The 12,479-nt window shown below is 43.0% G+C and overlaps 1 protein-coding gene across 3 annotated transcripts in view; it reads left to right on the top strand.

The window, feature by feature from the left end:
* The first annotated feature begins 2,182 nt into the window (after positions 1 to 2,182).
* Positions 2,183 to 12,479, top strand: part of riox2 (ribosomal oxygenase 2) — a 61,000-nt gene continuing 50,703 nt past the window's right edge. Inside the window, exon 1 of one of the 3 annotated variants that reach the window (XM_043700804.1) lies at positions 2,183 to 2,626. The gene's annotated coding sequence lies outside the window, so the exon portion shown is untranslated. The other 2 variants (XM_043700805.1, XM_043700806.1) reach the window with 2 other exon arrangements.

Here is a 12,479-nt window from a genome sequence, read left to right as displayed (position 1 = left end):
AGAACTCTCTGCGCCTATAATAACAGCCACAATATCCTTGCACCCTTCCATCTATCTCATTGATTCTGCTCTCTAGTTGAGTGAAATGAAACAATTTTTTTTCCTTAACACCACACAGAGCAACAGGTTTATGAACATGCTTACATTATTAATATTTTTATGAGGACTTTTTTTAAAAAAGAAGTTTCTGGAAGATCACTTTGGACTCTTTTTCTCAAAAACACATATTGGAAGAAACAACGAACCAAGCAAATAACTGGAGCCTTTTAGACTATGGAACTGCTTGGATTTGTTTACAGAGTTTTGGGTTGTTGGATATTGTTTGAAAAAGTTGGGTGAGGTAGAGCCTTCCAGGAGACAAGCTACCTAATTCCGACATTTTTGAAAAAACCTTTTAGAGTCTAGTATAAGAGCTGGAAAATTGATGTAGCAATTCTCCTGAGAAGCTTCTGGAAGACTGCTTGACATCATCTCAACAAACACCTTATGAAAAGATCCTAGCGATAACTGCATGTCGCTAATTACAACTGTCTATCTGTACCAGGATGCCAGACCAAAAGATATCTGGAGCATTTCATATCCCACTCAATATGGCAGCAGAATAGGGTTTCACACCAGAGTTCATTTGCTCTGATCACTTTTCTTTATTTCTTTCTTCTTTGCTCATGTTTTCTCTTTCTTTACAGCTCGCTTGTGGAGGCGAAGCTTTGTGAGTGGTGGCAAAACCAGTCCCTGATGTTTGACTGGGGCTGATGAGCACAGGAAGGTCTTAGCCCAGCGTAGGGGAGAATGAGCCCTATTGGGAAAAACCCAAGATGGAGCATATGCATGTTCATGGCTTAAGAAAGGACTGTGACCTTTGATACTTTATTTCTTTATTTTTCCACTTTTGTAACTGTGATTTTGACCCCAAGATGGAGCCGTGTGTAGCGATATTGTACACTTTTCACTGCGTTCTTGTAACCTGTACTTGAGTACACGTGACAACAAAATGGTGGCCCTCTGGCGTGGCCTGGTATCCTCTTGGCCTTGGCAGTTTTCCAGTGGTACGTGGCAGTCTTTTGGCCTGGCATGGCCTCAGTGTGGTCTCCTGGTCTTGACGTGATTCCAGAGCAATCTTTCAGCCTCTTGAACCTCGAGGTGAAGCCAAGCGCAGTCTGGATCTAAGGCCTGCTGTGGGCTGGAGGCTAGGTGCCAGCGTGATGTAGGTTGGAAGATCATTGTTCTGAGCTTTTATTTTCGCAATGCTGGACATTTTATTTCCTTATTTCTGAAGATCGTGTAACTGAAGAAGCTATACTTAGGGCACCACTTTAGGTACAAAGATACCTAAGTGCCAACTTATAAACTTTTCACTGTATTCATTTGAGTACGTGTGACAATAAAACTGTTGTGGTTCTGTTCGCTGACCTGGACACAAAAATTTCCAGCTCAGCGAACAGAACCACAACAACGAGCACCCGAGCTACAAATCTTCACCCAAACTTTGGACAATAAAACTAATTCAATAAAATCTAAATCTTAGCTTTTTCTTCAAGAATAAACCGTTACCCGGGGACGGTTGGAGTCGCGCCCGGGCCGTTAACCGGGGACGGTTTGGCAAAAGTACACTTTTTAAAGAAAAGTTGATCTCTGTAGAGAGGGTTTCATTATTTATTCTTTAATCAGTGTGTATGGTTTCACAAAAAACAAGGATTGCTTAAGGATTACTGCTGGTTTTAAAGGAAAATAACCTGACAATCATTGAAAGTACACAACTGCTTGCTCAAGCAGTAATTTTTCAGATAGACTGGAGCTAAGTATGTTAAGTGAAAATTCAGCCAGCATCAAGTTGCTGGGAGAGTAACCAGATATTGATGACAAAGATCTTCTGCCTGCCAACATCTATGTGACTTCTTAGGTTGTGGAACAGCTTGAGGCTGTGAAAATGGTAGAAGCTTTCAGAAGCGTTCTGTTTTCTGCAGTAAAATCTAATTTAAGTCTGAAGAAAACCGGTTTATTTTTCCTTCAGCAGTTGGTGTAAACTATGACTGAATTAATAAATCACATACCTTTTATCAACATTAATCAGTAACTCCTCAAAATCAATGAAAGCATCTCGAGAAGCAAGACTGATCAGCAGAACCACCTTAACAGATCCTGTGGACAGAGACCACTGAATTTTCCAACTTTTCCTGTCTGTAATACTTATGTTTGTTTCTCTTGTCTGTGTCTAACTGTGTGTTTGTATGTAAGGAGGATTTTCTAAGGGGATTGGAGTTTTAGGGTTACATGTGGAAGGTTCATAATTGTTTACCTGTAGCTAGGATCTACTTACATGCAGCAAATGATACATGTTTTCTGTCAACCCAAGTCTGAAAGTCATGTGAAGTGCAGAATCTTGCATACTTCTAAAAAATCTTTAGTTTTTGTGATGTTTCTGGGGACAGTAGGGCTTATCTCAAAATAAACCTGGGCTGATGGATTTTACAGTAGTAACATCAGAGCAGAGAAATGCGAGAGCGGCCGGAACCTGTTTACTACAAGGCTGGTTTCAGTCGGAAGTTGCAGAAGGTGGCACTGGCCTGAAGGTCTGTTTGGGAGACGTTGGAATCTGTCAGGAACGCGGCGGCTCGAACGTCTACAGGTAACGGCCCGGGGGCGTGTCTAACCGTCCCCGGGTAACAGCACCGGCGCGAGTCCAACCGTCCCCGGGTAACGGCCCGGGGGTGTGTCTAACCGTCCCCGGGTAACGGCCCGGGCGCGATTCCAACCGTCCCCGGGTAACGGCCCGGGCGCGACTCCAACCGTCCCCGGGTAACGGCCCGGGGGCGTGTCTAACCGTCCCCGGGTAACGGCACCGGCGCGACTCCAACCGCTCCCGGGTAACGGCCCGGGCGCGAGGTCAACCGTCCCCGGGTAACGGCCTGGGCGCGAGTCTAACCTCCCTGGTAACGGCGGCCCGTGGACAGCGCGCGGCGTTCGTGCCGTTCGCCCGCTGGAGCGATCCTCTCCCGTTAGGGATGTGAGCCGTTCCCGGGGTCAGTGAGCGCTATGCATCTTGCACTGTTTTTCACGGTCACCAGATCCCGTGTATCGCCCTCTGACCCCGATCCCTCTTTCAAACTACCTTCCAGTTAACCTTCACCAGACTACAACAAGTGTGGTCCATCTGTTTAGTTCACAGCCCATTCACTTAAAGTTTAGTGCCACCAAATTCTATTCTCGGCTTTCCCCCTTGTCACAAGGATTTGGGGAAAAGTGGAGATGAGGATTATCAGATCAGCAATGAGATGTACGGCCTAATTCTGCTCCTTAGTTTTTTGTTGTATGTGATATCAAGCGATTGGCTGGTGAGTAAAGGCGATACTGAGCGTGTTCACTCGAGCATAACGTGTCCATTTCCAATGAAGCGTAGAGAGTTCACAGAATCCCCACAGTGTGGAAACAGGCCCTTCAGCCCAACAGGTTCACAACGGCACTCCGAAGAGTAACCCACCACCGACCCCACGAATAACTCAAATGTACTGCTTTTAGTGTTTAAACTCGGATATAATAGGCTTGCAAGGTAAATGCCTCCACTTCAGTATTATCAAACCAGATTCATTTATAGTTGCAGGCTTAATTTGGGTTGCAACATACACCCTATCACCACGAATAATGGCAATTCTTTATTTTTTTTTAAAGATAGGAAAACACCCGGGTGGCCAGTGACAAACACTGCCCTTCACAGCAAGGGACAGTGCTGTGTGATCAAAACAGTGAAGGGGAGGGTAGGGACTAAATCAAAATAGAGTTGGAGGGAGAAATAATGCACTCCACTCCCTGCGGCGCCCACCTCTCCCTGAACAACTCCAGGGTGTTGGTGGACACCGCGTGCTCCTTCTCCAAGGACACCCGGGCTCTAACGTAACCGCGGAAGAGGGGCAGGCAGTCGGCCCTAACGACCCCCTCCACGGCCCGCTGCCTGGACCTGTTAATGGCAATTCTTTAAATGGCAAATTAATTGCAACCTGATCAAATCAGAAATCTTCTGTCAGATTAAAAACAAAGGCATCAATCTGAGTTAACTATTGAGATGAAAAAAGAGAAGCTTATTATTCTATTTATTATTCTCTGTCAGGCTACATTAAAATACATTTTTCTTCCTTTACCATCCAATATTCCCTCTTTTCTTCTGATTCCCCATCTCCCTTTATTTGGGCTTGTACAGTACCCTTGGCTTAGGCCCACCTCATGATATTTCACACAGGAAGTTCTGAAATTACACAAGACCAAGTATATTAGGAAAGTTTGAAGCTTTAGGCAGGGAACAGTGGGGTTGGAAAAGAAAGGTTCAGCTGTGAAGAGAGAGAATCTTTGGTTGTTTTCTTTAGAGCAGAGAAGGCTGAACAGAGAGACCTGATTGAGATGTACAAAGTTATGAGGGGCATGGATAGGGTGGATTGGAAGAAGTTGCTCTCCTCTATTGAAGGGTTAGTAACAAGGGAACATCATTTTAAGGGGATGTGCAGGATGTTTAGAGGGGATTTGCGGAATGCTGTTCTCACCCAGTGGGTGGTAGGAATGTAGAAGGCACTTCATAGGAAGATAGAGGCAGGAAACCTCAATCTTTAAAAAAGTACATGGATGAGCACTTGTAATGTCATAACATTCAAGGCTGTGGGCCAAGTGCTAGAAAGTGCGAATTGTGTAGATAAGCCAGTGCAGACTCGATGGGTCAAAGTGCTTCTTTTGTGTTCTGAGACTCTCTCCAAGGTTGTTTTTTCTTGAGTTCAAGAATAGAAGTACGCAGGATTGCAAGTAGAACCAGAAGATCACTTGGCTTCAAACCTCTGTTAAAGATCATAAGTTTGTGATTTATGTTTCATTTCGGTTTAGTTTTATTCCCCTCTTTTTAAAAAAAAACTTGTTAGATTTTGCACTGATACTATTGGAAAACAAAAGAAAAATGCAAGGAAGTGTTCATAGTGGAGATTCTTCAAGTGTGAAAAGCAGGATACCAGAGTAGTTTAACTAATAACTGAGTAAAATATGACAGAGGTGGAACGTCAGCCCATGTGTTGTAGCTGCAATGTGAGAACTCGACATCAAGCTGACCCACATGAACACTTCTGTTATGAGAATTCACATCTTGAGTAACTTCAGATCACGAATGTGCCCCTCGTCTGTCTCTCTTTTCTTTCTTTCATCTTTCCTGAGATGTGGGTGTCGCTGATGAGACCAGCATTTGTTGTCCAGTCCTAATTGTCTTTGAAATGAGAGATATGCTGAATGAACAGTTAACCATAGTGCTGTGAATCTGCAGTCATATATAAGCCAGACCAGATAAGAATGTTAGTTTGATTCAAGATCTACTAGCTGCCATAGTAGGATTGATTAGACTTCTGGATTACTAGTTCTGTGACATTACTACTATGCCATTATTTCTCCACTCCTCCATGTCTTCGACTAATCTCGCTTCCTTAATCTCTCTGCTGACAATCTTTCCTATTAGATTGCTCCTGTTTCCTTCAATAACTTCTTTTCCTGACCTCCTCTGCTTAATATTTCTCTCTCTCCACATTTGTTCTCTCTCTCCCTGATCACTGATCTTTCATTTCTATTTCCTCCTCAATTTCTTATATGTCAGAGATAACATTTGCTGTCTGGTACAAAGTACTAGGCTGATATTGGCTAAACAGGATTTGATTTTAATTATTCATTTATAATTTTCAATCTTTCATGTAGCTAGTGAGTACATTAAAATATGGATTCAGCGTGTGGCATTTAATAATAGATAATGATATACTTTACATATCAAGTCAAACGTTTTCCGACTTGGGGACTGTGAATGGGTTGATAACATCTCCATGGGCTATCATCCAGAAAATTCAGGATTATGAGCAAGAAGCAGACTAATATAATATTTTCTATCAGTATCTATTTTAGATTATTGAAACTCGTGGTTCTTTGTAAGAATATATTTTCTTGTTTTGGCTCTTCAGCTTTTGCCACATCTGATTTAGAATTTAAAGATCCTTGCTGCTTGACCTTGGAATTATGACCTTGATGTCTATGAAACCAGGATGGTTGTACAGCGAATATAAAATGAGTGATATAAATTCCCAAGAGAAAATGACATGTTGCTTAATGCCCAGCACTGAATTAACAGAACTGGGGCTATTTATTTAAGTTATTCTTGGTATGGTGGTGGTGGTCAGCTTCGTTAATACTGAGACTGAGGTTTTCCTGCATCCTATAGTGGATTTAGAATTAAACTAATACGTGTGTAATGTTTGCATGTTTCACATTGCTTCCAGCTAATCTCAACTGGAGGAATTTTCCTCGTTTCTACTATTCTGCAGCCAAGAAAGAGCAGTGTTAGCTTTCCCTCAATAGACCCTTTGATAAGGTCCCACATGGGAGATTGATAACAAAGGTAAAAGTGTATGGTATCCAGGATGACTTGGTTCGATGGATCCAAAATTGGCTTAATCATAGACATCAGACAGCATGGTGGAAAGTTGTTTGTGTGACTGGAGGCCGATATCCAGTGGCATACCACAGAGCTCAGCGTTGGGTCTCTTATTTTTGTAATACAGAGGAACCTCGCTTATTTGAATATCAATTATCCAAATATTGGATTATCCAAAGGAGATCTTGAAGTCTTGATAGAAACATTACATGAAAGACGTGTTTCCACGTCGTTTGTTTACAGTGATTAAAAGTGAACTCGGCTTACTGAAATGCTGCCGTGAACAGTCCTGAACTGATGGGAGCCCAAGCACCGTCTCCAAATGACTGACCTCCTGCCTGCTCTCTCTCCCCCTACAGTTTCCCTGGAGTTCTACACCCCCTAAACCCCCTTCCCCAGATAATCTGTCCAACATCGTCCTGTACAGGGCAAAGGTGGAACATGTCAAAAAGTTGCACTAAAAAGGTGTGTGTGTTGCTGTGTGTGCGGGTGTGCTATTTAGAGGCCCCCTGCCCTCAAAAGGCGGCGGCGGCAGCAACAGCAGCAGCAGTCTTGTTGGATGGGATTGGGGGACGGTGGGGACGCGGGCTGTATTGGACGGGGTGAGGGGTGCGGGGGTCTCGCACGCGGTGTGCTGCTGCATCGTCTCCTGAACAGGGAGCGGGCTTAACCGAAAACTCTGAACCCCAGAGGAGAGGCATTGAATCAATTAAATGAATAATCAATTATCCGAACGAAATAGTGCCCCCCCCGCCCCATCTCATTCGGATAATCGAGGTTAGTCTGTAATTGATTTGCTCAGTTGGCTTGATGGCTGGTTTGCAATGCAGTGGAATGCCAAAAGTGTGGGTTCAATTCACACACCGACAAAGCTACCATGCAGGACACTTCTTCTTAAACTCTGCCCTTGCCTGTGATGACCCTCAGGTTAGAACACCAATAGTCCTCTCTCTCTAATGAGAGAGCAGTCCTATGGTCTTGTAGGACTGTGGTTACTTTACATATATAAGTTATACAGATGAGATTGTGAGGGGATGATAAGTTAGTTTGCAGATGACACAAAGATCGACTGGGAGGTTACTAGTGGGGAAGAAAGGCTTCGGTTACTGGAAGATATAGATTTATTGGCTAGATGGATAGATATGTGGCAGATGAAATTTTACCTTGGAAAATTGTGGGGTCCTGCATTTTGGAAGAAGTATCAAGGGAACACTTAATGAATGGCAGGACACCTAGGAAACTTGGAGGTGAAGAGAGATCTTGGGATGCTTGTCCACAGATCCTTGAAGGTGGGTAGCACTGATTAATAGGCTGGCTAAGAAGGCGTATGGAATACTTTCCTTTATCAGTCATGGCATAGATTATAAGAGCAGAGACATTATGTTGGAGCTGGAGTACTGGTTACCATGTTATAAGAAGGATGTGATTGTACTGGAGGGGTGCAGAGGAGATTCACAAGGACATTGGGTTGTAGTGTTTTAACTCTGAAGAGAGACTGGATAGGCTTGGTCTTTTTTTATGGCAGAAATGCAGAGGAGGGACCTGTTTGAGGTGGATATGATGATGAGGGGCGTACAGTGTATATAGGAAGCCGCAGTTTCCCTTAGTTGAAGGGTTGATATGCAGGAGGCATAATTTTAAGATGAAAGGCATGAGGAAGGGATTTGAGGAAAAATGTTTTCATCTGAAGGATGTTGGGAATCTAGAAACTGAGCCAAGTACTGGAAACTGGGATTAGTGTAGATAGAGCAGATTTGATAAGGTCTCTTCTGCACTTTATGACTTTATAAATCTATAATAGGAACTTTTAAAAATATACCAAAGCAGTGTTTGGCAGGTAAATTTACAATTTGTTTACTGTAGATCACAGTGGGTTAGTTGACCTACTGTATAAGTCAGCCCAATTTCTTCAATGCCATGTCGCTTGTTTAGGCTTATATTTGGCATATAGGTTGACTCCCAATTTTTCACCTAGAAATTCATATCTAGTGTTTTACTTACATTAAGCAGTGGCTCAGTGGTTAGCACTGCTGCCTGACAGCACCAGGGACCCGGGTTCGATTCCACCCTCAGGCGACCGTCTGTGGAGTTTGCACATTCTCCCCATGTCTGCGTGGGTTTCCTCCAGGTGCTCCGGTTTCCTTCCACAGTTCAAAGATGTGCAGGTCAGGTGCATTGGTCATTCTAAATTATCCATAGTGTTAGGCGCATTAGTCAGGGAAATGGGTCTGGGTGGGTTGCTGTTTGGAAGGTCGGTGTGGACTTGTTGGGCCGAAGGGCCTGTTTCCACACTGTAGGGAATCTAATCTAATTTAAATGTTGGCTTCAATTTTTTTGGCTTAGAAATACGTACTTAGTGTTATACATCTCAAAACTTGCTCTATCAACAAACATATTGACTTGGATCCCATTTACGACCCCCTGAGAAAAAGAACAGAAACTGACATCACCACAGGAAATGACAGCACCAACCCCAGGAAACCTAAACACATAAATAAAAATCAGGCCATTATACGAATGCTTCATCCGGAGGCTCAATGATGATATTACCTAGTATGGTGATGGAACATCTGAAAACAAACCTTCCAGCTCAGTGAGCAAGCCTACATCCAAGTTATACATGCTTATAAATCAGTGCATGGATCAAGCAGATAATGCAGCTGCATTTCTTAAAAAATATAAATGAATTTTAGTTACACCTAGACCATACTCCGCACAGCGGCTAACAAACAGAAATGGGTATTCCTGCAAAAAAAATAAAGTATGAAGCTGGTTACAAATTCATGTTGATAATTTTCACTAACTCATCAAATAACTGTTGCAGTAGGAAAAGCCAATGTAAAATGGAAAAAAAAGTCTAAGAATGAAAGAAGAAGAACTGTTCCTTGAAGAAGATTCTGCAGACCAAATGCTGTATGATGGCAGTGGCCTCATCTGAGAAACATGTGTTGGAATTGGTCTTCAAGTTATCAGTCTAATTACATCATGGTCAGAAAGGCATTTATGTTGGCCAAATCAAACCCTTAGTCCAAGACAGTTTTCAGAGTTGCTGTAACCACTTAATGGAATGAAAGTGACCAGTATTTCAGTAGAAGATCAAAAGACCTTGATAGCAAAAATACCACTTTTCATTGATTCATCATCAAACAGTGGTGAAAACATTGAAGTAAAGAAGGATTTGGTACGCCTGCCTTCATTGCACAGTGCATTGAGTATAGGAGTTGGGGCATTATGTTGCGGCTGTATAGGACCTTGGTGAGACTACTTTTAGAAACCTGCATTCAATTCTTTCTCTGCTATAGGAAAGATGTTGTTAAATTTGAAAAGGTTCAGAAAAGATTTCCAAGGATGTTGCCAGGATTGCAGGATTTGAGTCTAAGGGAGAGGCTAAACAGGCTGGGGCTTTTCCTCCTGGAGTCTCAGAGGCTGAGGGGTGACCTTATCGAAGTTTATAAAATCATGAGGAGCATGGATAGGATGAATAGTCAAGATGTTTTTCCCTGCGGAGGGGAGTCCAAAACATGAACGCATATATTTAAACAGTGAGGGGGATGATTTAAAAGGAACATCAGGGCGACCTTTCCATGCAGAGAGTGGTACGTGCATTGAACGAGCTGCCACAGGATGTGGTGGAGGCGGGAGGTGCTTTTGTGGGATTGCTTGGATTCGGTGGACTGGTCCATGTTCAAGAATTCAGTGGCCAGCCTAGACCAATATGTCACCACCATTGCGGACTCCATCAACAAGTGTGTAGAAGAAGGCAATCTGTGTGTTCTCCAATTGGAAACCATGAATGAATTGGGAAATCCATTATCTACTGAAGACCACAGATGTGGCGTTCAAATCAGAAGCCCCAGACCTTTACATGAAATCCAGATATGACCTCCGCAAAGCAATTAGAGATGCCAAGAGATAATATCAGACTAAATTAGAGATCCAAAGTAACCACACGGACACCCACCATCAGTAGCAAGGCCTACATGACATAATGGAGTACAGAATGAAGCAGAACAGAATAGTGGACAAAAGTACATCCCTCCCTGATGTGCTGTATGCTTTTTACGCTTGGTTCCAGCAAAAGGTCAGTGAAACAGTGTCACCTTGCCCAACAGCCCCACATGAACCTATTCCTTTAGTCATTGCTGCAGATGTCAGATTGGCCTACTTGAGAGTGCACCCACGGAAAGTGACTGACCCAGATGGAGTCTCTGAGTGTGCACTCAGATCCTGTGTGGACCAGCTGGCAGGAGTATTCGTTGACATCTTTAACCGCTCCTTGCTGCACTTTGAAGTCCCCACCTGCTTCAAGAAGACCACCATCATCGTGGGACCAAAGAAAGCACATGCAATGTGCCTCAATGACCACCCGGTGGCTGTGACCTCCATAATTATGAAGGGCTTCGAGAGGTTAGTCATGGTTCACATCACCTGGAGCCTTCCAATCTGCCTTGATCCCTTGCAATTTTGCCTACTGGCATTACAGGTGAACAGCAAGTGCCATTTTCCTAACCCCATACTCATCCCTGGATAATAATTTAATATGTCAGGCTTCTACTTATTGATTACAGCTTCACTTTCATCACCTGAAAGAGCAGCGTTCTGAAAGCTAGAGCTTCCAAATATACCTGTTGGACTATAACCTGGTGTTGTGTGATTTTTAACATAATCTGTTCCAACCTCTTCCGTCAGGCAGAAGATACAAAAGCTTGTACCAACAGATTCAAGAATAGTCTGTTCTTGCTGTTATTAGACTTTTGAACGGGCCTTTCAAATTTCAAATCTAATGTCGATCTTGCTTTTTGTACACCCGCTTTGCAGCTGTAACTTTGTATATTCCTCGCTCTGTTCCTTGACCCTAAGATCTTTTGTGTCTTTGTATGTTAGGATCTGCTGTACTGCAAGTAAAACAAAACATTTCACTGTACTTCGGTACATGTGACAATAATAAGTGAAATCAAATCAATCCCAGCATTTAAAAGACATTTGAATGGGTACATGAATAAGAAGGGTTTAGAGGGGTATAGGGCAAATACTGGCAAATGGGACTAGATCTGTTTAGGATCTGTTTGAACCGATGAGTCTATTTCTTTGCTGTATAACTCTATGACACATAGTGTCACATTGGCAAAATAATTGAAATGTCCATCAATTCCAGTATGTCCAGCAACTGAATTATGGAGTGGAAGAGTTTTAAAGCCGTTCTAGTGAAAATGTTAGGACACATGAAGATTCATAGTGGTACGAGTTTGCTTGGTTGACAGAACAAAATGAAAGAGAAATAAAAATAAATGTCCGAGTGACCCGAAGATGTTGACTCAACAAGTTATTCAAGGATCATGTTTCTGCTGAATGGAATATGTGGTTGGTTGACAGAGCAAAATCCTTCACAAAGAATGGAAATATGTATGCTGCCTGGCCCCCTGTTTGGGTAGTTTTTGTTAGTTGTGGATTACTGTTAATGCTAAAACTTGTCATCAGATCATTCAAAGTATGAAGATTGTCCAATTCAGTGGATGGAGAAGATGATGATTTATTGTGGTAGGATGATTATGAAACTCAATGCCCAAACCTTAATCAGATCCAGTATAGCATCCTTACAGTATGCCATAGTGACTCAGGTTCAATTTCGTTTACTTTTTTGTTCTGCATTGGCTGCCAAAGACAGGAAAAAGTGAGGTCTGCAGATGCTGGAGATCAAAGTTGAAACTTTATTGCTGGAACAGCACAGCAGGTCAGGCAGCATCCAGGGAACAGGAGATTCGACGTTTCGGGCACAGGCCCTTCTTCAGGAATGAGCAGAGAGTGTTCAGCAGGAGAAGATAAAAGGTAGGGAGGAGGGACTTGGAGGAGGGGAGTTGGCAGAGGAGATGACCTGGGGTGTGCAGTGAGAGAGGGACTCACTGAAATCTTTGTAGAGAGAGGCAGAGAGCTTCTTCAAGGAAGGCATCCTTGTAAGAGGATTCGCAGTAGGTTGAAATCTTCGAGGAGAAAGTGAGATCTGCAGATGCTGGAGATCAAAGTTGAAACTTTATTGCTGGAAAAG

The sequence above is a fragment of the Chiloscyllium plagiosum genome, chromosome 12 (genome assembly GCF_004010195.1).
Source record: "Chiloscyllium plagiosum isolate BGI_BamShark_2017 chromosome 12, ASM401019v2, whole genome shotgun sequence".
Taxonomy (NCBI): Eukaryota; Metazoa; Chordata; class Chondrichthyes; order Orectolobiformes; family Hemiscylliidae; genus Chiloscyllium; species Chiloscyllium plagiosum.
This window is presented reverse-complemented; position numbering and strand designations above follow the sequence as displayed.